The 13,211-nt window shown below is 44.3% G+C and overlaps 1 protein-coding gene across 3 annotated transcripts in view; it reads right to left on the minus strand.

Moving 5' to 3' along the window:
- HECW1 (HECT, C2 and WW domain containing E3 ubiquitin protein ligase 1) overlaps positions 1-13,211 on the minus strand; it is a 454,397-nt gene that overhangs the window by 321,655 nt on the left and 119,531 nt on the right. The gene's annotated exons all lie outside the window — the stretch shown is intronic.

Raw genomic sequence — 13,211 nt, forward strand, 5'->3', positions numbered from 1 at the left:
TTAATCCAGGTACTGTTTTGGTTCATGAGTCTTTATTCTGATTTGATAACCTCATCTTCCTTTGGAGTTACAGTCACCATGAAAATAATCAATATGGCCTGATTCCAGAAAAAAAGCAGTCTATGATGTCAGCATTCCCAAACCCCGATGAAACCTGAAGCTTTGCTGACAAATGAATTCGTGTAAGAAACGAGTAGCAAGCTTGCATTCTGGGTGCAGGGATTATGTTCTCAACCCTGGTCCAAGTAGATCTGAATAGAAGAGGGAGAGAATTCAACATCCACGTACTGAGATCCTGCTCTGTGTCCAACGCGCTGGTGGATGCTACTGGACTTCTCAGTGGTGATGCACACCGTGCAGCACCCTTGCTCCTTCCTACTCCCTGCCACAGCCACCGGCTTCCCGGCTGGTTCTCAAGCTGCCCCAGCTCTGCCCCATCTGCAGGCTCCCCTGCACTGCCTTCCCCCTTGGAGAAGGGCCAACTAGGAAAAGATGCAAGAAGGAACACACTAGGGCCATGTCCCTGCCTCTGGCCTTAGTTACCATGTGAACATTGCCAACTCTCCAATTTCTGTGATAGGTCAGAGCACTCATCTGATGTCCAAATCCAGTCCCATCCACTGGAGCTTTGCGCAGCCACCCAAGCACCGTGCAAGAAAAACTCAGGGTCTTTATTCCTATGCCCACGCCTCCCTTAAAAGTCCAGCCTTAGTCATGGTTCCTTCACCGCTTAGAACTCCCTGTCAGGAACTTGGACAGCTTTCTTTCTCCAGTCCTCTTTCTCCATCCTTTTTGTCCAACCAAGCACTGAGTTCATCTGTTCCTGCTTCTTAATGGTTCTAAAATTTATCTGCCTCTCACCATTTCTGCCTCCTTCAGCATGGACCAAACCTCCCTCTCCCACTCAACTCCCATGGAGCCTAACCAGCCTCCTCGTCTGCACCTTTGCTCTTAATACAGTCTCCACAATGGACAGAACGCTTTATTGAAAAAGGAAACCTGATGTCGCCCTTCCTTGTTTTAGTGGCTTCACACTTCCTTTAGGCTAAAGCTTTAAATACCAGTTTGAGACTTACTTTATACAAACATGCAAAGTGGATCTGGCCCTCCCTCCTCCCCGGCCTCACTGCTACCTCCCTCCTCCTGACCTGTGACACTCTGGCCACTTGGGAATCCCACAGTCTCCAGAGGCACTTATTTTCCCCCTTCCTTGGAGATACCAGTGTGCTGTCCAGCCAGATGCCAGCCAGCTGCCTGACCTGAGCTGCCCTCAGCCCTTCTTCCTCCACACCCCTCACTCCTTGGCCTTCCCTGTGCTTCCCCTTCCCCTACAACAGAGGCCTGGGAATAGTACCCTGTAGTTATTATTTTTTGACAGTTTTAAAAATAATTCTAATGAACTATTTATGTATTATGTATTTGTTTAACATCTATCTTGCAAAATTGACTCAGAATTCTCTGGGAGCTGGGGCTGCCATCCTCAGCACTTAGCACAGAGCCTGGTACAGGGCGTGCTCACTGTCCTAAGCCAAATGTTGATCCAATTAATTTTTTTTTTTTTTTTTTTTGAGACGGAGTCTTGCTCTGTCACCCAGGCTGGAGTGCAGTGGCCGGATCTCAGCTCACTGCAAGCTCCGCCTCCCGGGTTCACGCCATTCTCCTGCCTCAGCCTCCCGAGTAGCTGGGACTACAGGCGTCTGCCACCTCGCCCGGCTAGTTTTTTTGTATTTTTTAGTAGAGACGGGGTTTCACCATGTTAACCAGGATGGTCTCGATCTCCTGACCTCGTGATCCGCCCGTCTCGGCCTCCCAAAGTGCTGGGATTACAGGCTTGAGCCACCGCGCCCGGCCAATCCAATTAATTAAACACACACATGCATGCACATTAGGAGAGTAAAAAGAAGAGGAAAAAAGACCATTCAAATGGGCTGTTTAGAATTATCTATTTAGCACTTAGCACTGGGGATACCGGTGTATTTCACTTTACAGTTTACTGTAAATTGTTTCTTTACAGTTTACTAATTTTTTAACTGCAAAGCTTGACTCTGGAAATAAAAAAGGAATGAGAGCAGAAGTGGAGACTTTATAAAGAAAGTGAATGGGGACAAAAAGGATCCAGCTCCAGATCCTGGAAGCTTACCCCACTCCACCAAAGAGAACCTGGATGGAACCCTCTTCCATCAGGAATAAACTGGAGCCCAAAGAAATGAAGGAATCAGATGGGGACCAAGTGACCTGTCTACACAAAAGCCACCTGATGAGTACTTCTACTCCCTGCTCTCAGCCCACCTTCAGCTATACAGATCTGCACGGCCCCTTGCTTCTGCCATATGGGATCCAGCCTGACAGCAGCAAATGAGTGCACAGATTTCAGGTAGAGGAAATCCCCAGGAAAAGGCAAGGAAGAGTATAGGAATCAACAAAGTACTACTTTAAAATAACCTGAGATTAGATGATTCTTCCTTCAAAGGCACAACTAGTTTATACACAGCTATACACAGCCAGTTCCTCTGTTGGACTCAAGTGGCCATGACCCTCAGGAAAATCCTCTAGGAGTGCTCGGCACAGGGCAGCAGGAAGTCACGTGGGGAGGGTCCCTCTGCAGACCCTTGCAGCACAGCAACAGGAGAGCGGAGCGGGGTTTGAAGGCCCAGCCCTGCCTAAGGCCGCTCCTCCATAGGTCCTGGCTGCCGCACCCTGCTCATGCCCTGTAAACCCCTGGCACCTCTCTAGAGCCCTGTGAATCAACCATCCGACAGGGCCTGTCACTACTTATCAGCACTGACTGGCAGTGACACCACCTCCGAGGCCTGATGCTCTGCCACAGCCATTAGGTCAACTGAGTAGAGTTAGGATTATTAAAAATCAAAGGAGCCAAGCAGGATGTCACTCCTGGGTATATATCGATCTGTCCCTACCCAAATGAACTAAGATTAAAAACCAAATATTAGAAAGCATGTTACCCTTCAGACCATACTATGATTTACCATAGGCTAAAACAAATTGTTTCACTGTTTTGCTTCCCTCGTGTTTCATTCGGTCTGTCATCTGATAAGTGGAGGATTTTTTGAGGAAGAGGTCAAGATCATTCATGGGTGGAATACATAAAAGCTAGCAATATAAAAGATGATATTTATTTATTTATTTGAGATGGAGTCTTGCTCTGTCACCCAGGCTGGGGTGCAGTGGCTGGATCTCCGCTCACTGCAAGCTCCGCCTCCCGGGTTCACATCATTCTCCTGCCTCAGCTTCCTGAGTAGCTGCGACTACAGGCACCTGCCACCACGCCCGGCTAACTTTTTGTATTTTTAGTAGAGACGGGGTTTCACCGTGTTAGCCAGGATGGTCTCGATCTCCTGACCTCGTGATCCGCCCGCCTCGGCCTCCCAAAGTGCTGGGATTACAGGCGTGAGCCACCGCGCCTGGCGAAAGATGACATTTAAAAACAACTTTTTTTCCTAATTATAGAAACAAAGTACATTTACTTTTGAAAAGCCACGCCATACGGACTACAAACAACAGGATGAATGGTCACTCGGAACCCCACCCTGTAAGAAAGCCAGAAGTCCTGGTTCGGGTAAGGTTCTCTTTTTTATGGGGCAGTTTGAGGGCGGCCCAGCCAGTGTGCCGCCTTCTGGTAGGGACGTGTGCCTACAGGTCTGGGCCTCTAAGAGGGCATCACAGCTAAGAAGCCCGGGAGTGGCAGGTCCTCAAAGGGGGCTTGTGATATTTAAAAATAATTTACACTTATTTTAAGTGGGTGTATCTGATATCCCCAGAAATCTGGTCAGCTGGGGCAATTGCCCCTCGCAAATCATTGTGACTATCAATTATTTTAAGTCGTCCTAAGTATAGACAATTGGCTTTTAGGATTTGTTGAGTTCCAGCAGGAGGTGCCAAGCTGTAGAGATATTTAAAGACATACAATTCCTATTTCATTGACCCCAAACCCCTCAAGGAAATTTACAGCCCTCCTCTTCTATCAGGCAAAGACCCTAGCGCAGTGTTTGCCATCTGATAACTATTTGCCAACAGACCGACCAACCCGGTACACGAAGGAAGGAAGAGCCTGTGTGCGCATTCCCATATATGTGGTTAATTCCGGAAACGTCACACCAGACACCCTTGCAAAGACAAAGTAAGCTCAGTTGCACATATTTTGAAGGAGATTTAAAAAAATGTTCTTCTTCTTAGAGACCAGAAAATTACATTTGCTAATTTAATAAAACTATGCTTTATGGCGAGAACCCAAGAGGGGGGATGAAGAGTTTCACTAGACCTTCTCCCTTTTGGCTGATGTCACAGCAAGTATTCATCAGCCATCAGCCAGCCTGGATAGCAGGCCAAAAAAGCGGCCGTCTGGTCTCATGTTGGAAGTTCTGTTTTGAACTTTGTGACCTTGATTCCATCAGCATGACTTGGGGTCTGAATGATTTTGTTTTGTCCCAATCTATTTTCTTTCAGTCCCTTGTTTTGATCCAACATCAATTTTCAGGAGATATAAAATGTACTGTCATATAACATTATGGTGTTATTGTCACTGAATTCATTTTCCTGGGAGGAGGTCTCTTTATGATCCAACACCAAATAGCATCATTTCCTGTCAGCAATGACTTACGATGCCTTCCAAATTCCCAGGCCCCTCCACTATGACAGAACGTCCCTCTTACATTAGAGGGAAAAAAAGGCTTTGACAAATAGTCCAGGCTTTACTTGAAGAGCATGAACTTCGTGGTATAGCCAGTGGGCTACTCCTTTTTAAAGATATTTATTTTACCCATATATTTTTCGTTTTCATTCATTCGTATATTTATTCACTTCTCTAGTATATCCATGGCTAAACAATGACACACAGGGAGAAAATAAAGATCGCTTCACTTTAAACTTCCATGTTCCCTAACGTCCCATTTGGAACTTTCTTCCCAACCTGAGGGACCCATCCTTGTTCTTAGATACACTGGTCCAAAGAGATCCAGTTTGTCCCTAAAGGAACAGTTCTAACTCCATAACCAGGCAACATAAATATGACCACCTGTGGGGGTGGCCTCCTCCTCGCCAGGCCTTACTCCTCAGATTCTCATTCTGAGCACCAAAGAGAAAAGTCACTTGAGAAGTCAAGGTGGGTCCTGGAGCCAAGGTGGTAAGAACAGGGTGGGGACAGCTTCTGGCCAGCACCCACTCTGGGGCCAGCGTCATGGCCATGAGCTGGGACCCCTCCCCACCAGTTCCATCCCTCCCAATGCAGCACTTTATTGCTGCTCAGCCCAGAACTGTTTCCTTTCTTCCCTAACCTTCACGTTTCATCCGAGGTACATCTGTGATTGGCAAACACACATAATAGAACTCCATCCTTGAATAACTCCACAACAGAGCTGTCTTCTAAGAATAATAGCTAATCTCAGGGTGTTTTCATTAAAAACAGATTTCAGTGACAGACTATCAAAACATTTTCCTTTTACAAAAAGCAATATGAAAGGGCAGAATTACGCAAAGGATACGGGCTTCACTCTGCCCTGAGCAACCAAGGGCCCTCTCCCATTGGCTTCAGTATCTCATTTAAATTTCCCGCCATGGGTACGCAAGCAGACTAAGTCTTACTCAGCACTTTTGCAAGTGGGGGGAAAAAAAAAAAGACTGATGAACTGCACTTCTGCCTCTATTTTCAAAATCTGTCACCAGTTATCCTTGAGGGGTGGTTTGTTTGTGTTCTTAGGGAGTTGGAGAGGTATTATCTAGCAAAACAGGCTCAGAGTCACCCAACATGCATTGACTGTCTCCCACATAGCTGGCATTGTTTTGAGCACTGCAGATACAGTGGTAAACACTCATCTCTAGTATTGATGTGACTTCCTATGTGCCAGGCACTGTTCTGAGTGCTTTATACATATTAACCCATTTGATCCTCACAATAATCTAGCGAAGCAGTTGCTATGACTGTCTACACTTTACAGAGGAGGAAACTGAGGCATGGAGAGTTGCTATAATATGCCCAATGTCATGCAAGTAGTAAGGAGCAGAAGCAGATTCAGAGCCAGGCACCTGGCTCCAGAGTGCCCATACTCAGTGGCCCACCCTGCAAAGACTAGTGTGGTCCCTGCCCTTCAGGAAGGGAGACACACTGAACAGATGAGCTGAACACACAACAAGATGTCAGAGCATTCCGTTTAAGAGCTGAGGAGGGCTCCAGGCAGGTCTTCTCCAGTGATTTACATTTTATTTTGGTCAGAAATACCTTTAAGACACTGAAGGCAATGTCCCTTTTCCCCAGAACCTCTGAAGCCCCAGCTTCCATTAGGCAAACAGTCACACTTTCCCTCCCCACTTCCTCCCTGCCTCCTTCCTTCCCTCCCTCCTTTCTTTCCTTCCTTCCTTCTTTCCTTCCCTCCTTGCTTCCTTCTTTTTCTTTCTTCCCTCCCTCCCATCCCCCCTTCCTTCCTCCCTTCTTCCCTCCCTCCCTCCCTCCTTCTCCTCTCTAGTTTTCACTTTACCTTTATAGTGTCTTCTTTCTGAACTTTATCGTTGGGTATAGTTAGTTTTTTTGTTTTATTTACTATTGTGGAAGGAAAATAAATCTTGGGACCCCCAAATCACTAAGCCAAGAGAAAAGTCGAGCTGGCAACTACGGCAGGCAAACCTGCTTCCCATTTTATTCCTAAATAAGGCAGTTACAAAGATTTTTTAAAAGCTACATACCTCCCTCATAATGTGCCCACAAGGAAATTTCTTGTGAGCCTCAAGATCTTTACCCTCAAACAGTTCTGTTGAATTTCACCCCGGCAATGTAAACTGACAGCTGATCTTCACAGCTCACCTGAGACAAATGCATATTTGATTGCTTCCTCTGCCCTGTCGTTTATGTAAAAATGCAGATTCACTGAGCCAGACTACATTGAGTATTCAGCGAAAGGCTGATTAAGGACTCAGAAGAATGCAACCTTCTGTCTCTTATCTACCTATGACCTGGAAGTTCCTGCTTCAAGTTTTCCCATCTTTCTGGACCAAAGCAATGTACATCTTAAACATATTGATTGATGTCTCATGACTCCCTTAAATGTACAAAAGCAAGCTGTACCCCAACCACCTTGGGCCTCAGAGAACCTCCTGACACCATCAGGAGTGCAGCCTTAAACTTGCCAAAAGAAACTTTCTAAATTGATTGAGACCTGTCTCAGACACTTTGAATTCACACTATTTCATTTTAGCTTTTCTCCCCATGAATGGTTTTCCAAATCACTTAATAATTTTAGTAATTACTTAAATAATGATATAGATTAAGTAATCACTTAATATAATATATGAGATTTCTTATTAACTTGTGTCTATTTCAGGATTTTACTCCTATTGCTCTTTCTATTCATATGCCCACACATGAAGTTTTAGTGTTTGCATGTGTGTGTATACACGGCTAGCACATATAAACATATTTACTGTATCTTTATTGCATATATCACATTGGGTAGCACAGGTACCTCCACCATTAATTTTAATTTCTCATTTTTATAAAAGAGACAGAGTCTTGCTATGTTGCCCAGGCTGTTCTCAAACTCCTGGGCTCAAGTGATCCGCCCCTCTTGGTCTCCCAAAATGCTGGGATTACTGGTGTGAACCACCATGCCCAGCCCTTCATTAATTTTTGAAATAACTTATCTTAGTGGTGCTTGCATTTTTGTCCATCTAGAATCCAGAGAGCTGGTGACTGTGGGCCCAGGGGAGTGTGCTGGATGTGTAGGAGAATGCCACCCACACCCATGCCCACACTCAGGACTCCCCACCAAGGTGCCAGTAGAGCCCAATACTGAGACTCATTGGCCATCCTCCAGAACATAAAGACTCACATATCTTGTTAGTGGGATTAAATGAAACTAACAAATGAATAGGGGAAAGTTTTGCGCATTAAGTTATCCCATCCATGAGCACCATGTCTCTGTATGGATTACATTCCTGTTTTGATTCTTTAAATGAATCTTCATAGATTTCCTCATGTAGCTCATGCAAAGTCCTGGCTGCTTGGTAGTCCATATTTTCTTTTTCTTGAGTTCAAAATGTTTTCTGAAATGATCATAGGCTTGGGCCAAGGATGCCTCTCTTATTCCACATTTTTAAAGAATAGTAGTCCCTTACTCCCTTCTATTGTCTTTTATCAGCCTAGTATTTGTTCCCAAGTATTATCTTTAAACACGGTTCCTGGTCTGAAGTGCAGGCTGGGAGGGCAGAGGTCCCCAGTCAAGGGGGGCCAAACCTCCTCCCGCTGTGGCCACTCCTCAGAGCAGGGGGAACTCTCTGCGGATTTCACCCCAAGTAAGGTGCTGGGTGCGGGGGTAGGGGGGCTCCACTTATTCCTGCATGGTCCCCAGGGACAGAGCTCCGGGCTCCCTTGGATATGGCTCTGCCAGTTCCAGGGAAGGCTCTCCTGACCTGACCAGCCCCAGGTGTGCTCTGGCTGGCTTCCAAGGGACTAGTGTTGTCAAGACTTGGGTCTGGACCATGGGTCTGGCAGGGGATTCGCGGGATTTGCTGGTGATTCACTCTTGTGGGGCAATGAGATAGGGAGGAGAGGCCTGCACAGGGACCCAGATAGTCACAAAAGGCAACTTTATTCAGCACTTGTTTCATTTGCTGTGCACATATTTCCTTTCAGGGCCTCAGTAAGTGTCTGTGGTGGGCCAACTACATACCAGGCACTATGGATCAGGCAATATGTCAGTGAGCAACACAGCCCACAGGCCCTGGCTGTAGAGCTCATGTTGAGGGGAAGAGAGCAACCAAAAACACAATAAATAAGTAAACTGCACATGTTAGATATCATGCAATTTCAAGAAACAATGAAAAATGAAATGTTAAGATGTGGGTAGGAGATGAAGGTTTCCCTGGGTCTCCAGAAAAAGCTTCAAAGATAAGGAAGTTTTGAATAAAGACCTGAAGGAAGAAAAGGAAGTATCCGTTCCTGCCCAAGGGAAGAATATTCCAGGTTAAAAGGCCTGAGGTGGGAGAGCATCTGCAGAGGCCAGTGTGGCCGGAACATGCGGAACAAAGGGGAGGACAGAAGGAAATAAAGCCCGGGATGTCACAAGGGGCCAGGTGGTGTTAGGCTTCAAGTTCACTGGAAGGACTCTGGTGTTCACACATTGCGAGGTGGGAAGTTACTGGTGAACCCTGAGTGGGGAAGTGACATGATGTGGCTGGCATTGAGCAGGAGCTCTCCGGCTGCTGCTTTAGGAACACACTGGAAGGAAGAGGAGGGAGGAAGTTGGGAGACCTTGCAAAAATCTAGGCCAATCACGGTGGTGTGAACAGGGTGGGAGTGGTGTGGGTGGTGAGAATTTGGCAGAATTGTAGATAGAAGAGAGCTGTCACTGGCAGGGTGGTATTGCATGTTAATTTGTAAAGCCTATGGCTAACCTTTTGCTTGTTTAGCAACCTGTATATCCTATGCTGCTCTTGCAGACTGGAGAGAAGCTGGCTGCTCCTCACCTGCTCATCTCGCTACCTGCGATGAAGCTTATTTCTGGATATGAAGCATCTTGTCTTTCCTGCACCAGAAGCTATAATCTGTTTCCATGTCTCTCTCTCTGAATCTGCCTTTTTCTATTGCGGCTATCACAGCTTCTATTATGCCCATTGTGTCGCTATACCTACTTCCAGCTTTGCTGCATTTTTGGGAACTGGAGAGCTCCAATAAACACAGGAAGAGAGGAGCAAGTGGAGAGGAGCAAGTGGAGAGGAGCAAGTGGAGACTGACTGGTGCAGGCCTGGAGCTACAAAGGGCAGGTGAAATGTGCAGGCAGGCAGAGGTCTGGGCTGATCTTGAGTCCAGTTGCACCTTTATCCTGGAAATCAGTTCTGGAGTCAGATATACCGATCCCTATTTCTAGCTTCTACAACAGTATTATTTTGTACTACTTTGGAGGCTTTCATAAAACTATTTTTATGAAAATTACTTTGGGGGGAAGGAGAGGCATCCAGGAAATCTATCATCGATCTGCTAAATGGACTGCACCACCACCTTTTCCAATTACATGTTTTTCCACTGGATAATATTTTCAGATTCTACAGACACACGAGTGTCTAAGACTTTGAAAAGCAAATAGCAGCATCTTTCAACATAAAGATATTAAAACCCATAGGCATGCACTGACTTGGATATATGTGACTGTGTGTGGTCAACTCTTGTCTTTACCATAATAGAATCTAAAAACTCCTGGAGACTAAATAAATTATGTTAGTTGGTGATAAGATATTGAGGGCTAATGAGGCAAGAAAAATTATAATATCCAAATTGTGATTTTTTTTAGTAACTGTTGTTTCTACATTGAATACGTATGAAAACATTAAGATTTTCCAGATGTGATATTGAACATAGAAATAGAGGTTTGGGGAGATAGTGTCAACCAGCTAGGGAGAAGGAGAGAAGTTAGATTTTTGGATCCAGTCTCTATATGTCAGCCAAAGGAGAACATGTGCCTACTGAGAACTATGAGCCAGAGGGGCACTCATTTCCACAACTCTGAAAACTGGGTCTCTACAATTAAACACAGTAATCAGAATATTAAAAAGCATGAGTGTCACGAAACAATGTTCCATGAATATTTTTATGTTTTTGGTGTTAATGATTTCTGAGCAAAGGTACATGGGTTAAAGGATGATTATTGGCTACCCTAAAGATAGAGACTTTTGGAGACATATAAAGTCTCTCCTCTGGAGATGGTGAAAGCCTAGAGTCCTTTGCCTCCTCTCACCAGAGAGGATTATTTTACATTCCAGAGCAGAGGTCTGGTGTTGGCCAATTAAATGTGATGTTCACTGTAAGCAAGAAGTTTTAAGAGGTATCATGAGTTTCACCATCCCTCTTGCTACTGCCCGCTTTCCCGCAAGAACACCATGTTCTAGTTCCAGATTGGGCTATGCCTTCAGCCTACACTTCAGAAGCACATCTGAGCCCAAACCACAAGGGGAAGGAAAGCTGCAGCTGACCCACAGCCAAATGTGATGTGAGTGAGAAATAAACCTTTGTTGTGGAAGCCATTGAGATTGTGTGGATGTTTATCTCACAGCATAACCAGCAAAAGCAAGCTAATGCAGCTGTACAGCCAGCCTCCATTTCTACTCCTCTACGAATTAAATTCCAGTGCTCAGGGCAAGACGGCATGTCCTGATTCTTTTATGCCACCAGCACTTGGCTTTTCTCTAAATTGACCTACTTTGAAGGAGGGGTCTTATAATTCACCAGTGGAGGAGAGGTTCCGGCACAAATAGAGACTTGTAAGGTTGCACTGAGGGGTGTCTTTCTTCTTTCCTGTGGCCTATTCAAACTATCCCAATCAACCAGGTCCTCTACTTTTTCTTTTTTTTATTTTTATTTATTTATTTATTATTATTATTATTATACTTTAAGTTCTAGGGTACATGTGCATAACGTGCAGGTTACTTTTTCTTTTTGTATTCGCTGGTTTCTTTCTTTCATTGAAATTCCAAGCTCTTTCCTTATGATCAGTTTTCCCCAATTACTGTCAACTCTGGGATCAAGTTCCTCCCAGAGGTTGTTGTCAGAATACATTTTGTGTGCCCTCCTCAATGCTGCCACCAGGACTTGGTTCCTGCTTACAGCAGCTGAGGAGCTATGTTACTGGTACAAGCCCACAGTTGAATTCCTGTATCTTCACTAGGTTTTCATCCCAAGCATTGAAAACCAGGGGAAGTATGTCTCTAGCACCATCCAAGGTCTACATATTCTCCTTGAATCTACTCTCTTGGGTCCTTTTCAATCTCTTTAGCTGGCAAGCAGTGAGTCCCCATGAAGGCACTAACATAATTATAATGTTGAATTTCACAGACCTAAATTGGGTCCTCCTGGAGGCATTTACATTTTAGAAGTGCCATCTTCCATCATAGCAGCCGGAATAGGGAGGGAGTAGGAGGAAGACCTGCCAAGGGAGGTTATCATCTTGGCTCCTTTCACTGTTTACCATGGCCCAGGAGGGACTTCTGACAAAACAGCACCCGGAGTATGCTGGAGATTGCTCATATTACGCCAAAGAGCTTAAAAGATCTCACATATACAGACTTAGTGAAATAGCCCACTGCTTCATGTTCCCTAACTGGCATCCAATAGTTTGAGGAATTCTAAGGTGGAACATGATTTAGCACACTGAGCAAAGCAAGATAACATGCCTTGGTGGAAATCAATTCAGTGAATCCACAATATGTGAAAACATCAACAGGGATACTTTCAGACTTGTAAATGCCCAGAAAAAAAGACTTACATTCACGGGACTGTGATGGGAGGGACATATGATTCCCAGCTGTGGAAAGGACAGAAGAGCAGAGGGAGGTAGAGAAGCCCCAGTTCAAGTCTCATTCTGCTACTTTCTGGCTGTGGGATCTTATGCAAGTTACTTAGCCTCTCTAAATGTTAGTTTCTTACTTGTCAATTAGAATTAGAATTCTATCTACTTCATAGTGCTGTCAACAGATTTTGGAGGGAAAATATATGGAAAGGACTTAAGAATAGCACCAGACACATAGCATCTATTCCCTACAGGACAGAGAGTTGAAAAAGGCATGTCAAACTCAGGAGCTGGAGGGCCCCGATGATGTGCTAATGCTTGGAAGAGCTGCAACCAACAGTCCCTTTCTGCTTTAATTTATTTTTTTAAATCTTGGCATACTTTCAGACTTACAGAGAACTTGCAAGAATATGACAATGAATTCCCTAATATATTTCACACAGATTCTCCAAATGTTCACATTTTGCTGTTTGTTTTTCCTTTTTCTCACTGTCTCTATGTGAGAGACATATAATTTATACATGTATACATATTTATATATACATATGTGTGTGTGTCATGTTTTTCTGAACCATTCAAGAGTAATCTGTAGACAGTATGCTCCCATACTCCTAAATACTATGATGCATATTTCCTAAAAACAAGACATTCTTTTATATACCTACAGTATAATTATAAAAATCAGGATATTAACCTCAACATGGTACTATTATCTAATCTACAGACCTTATTCAGATCTCATCAATTTTCTCAATAATGTCCTTTATGAAAAAGAAAAATCCAAGATGCAAGATCTTGTGTTATATTCAGTTCAGTTGTTTTTCTTTGTATTTCATGACACTGGTTGTTTTTATTTATTTTATTTATTTATTTATTTATTTATTTATTTATTTATTTATTTATTTTTGAGATGGAATCTTGCACTGT

This window comes from Theropithecus gelada, chromosome 3 (assembly GCF_003255815.1).
Source record: "Theropithecus gelada isolate Dixy chromosome 3, Tgel_1.0, whole genome shotgun sequence".
NCBI lineage: Eukaryota > Metazoa > Chordata > Mammalia > Primates > Cercopithecidae > Theropithecus > Theropithecus gelada.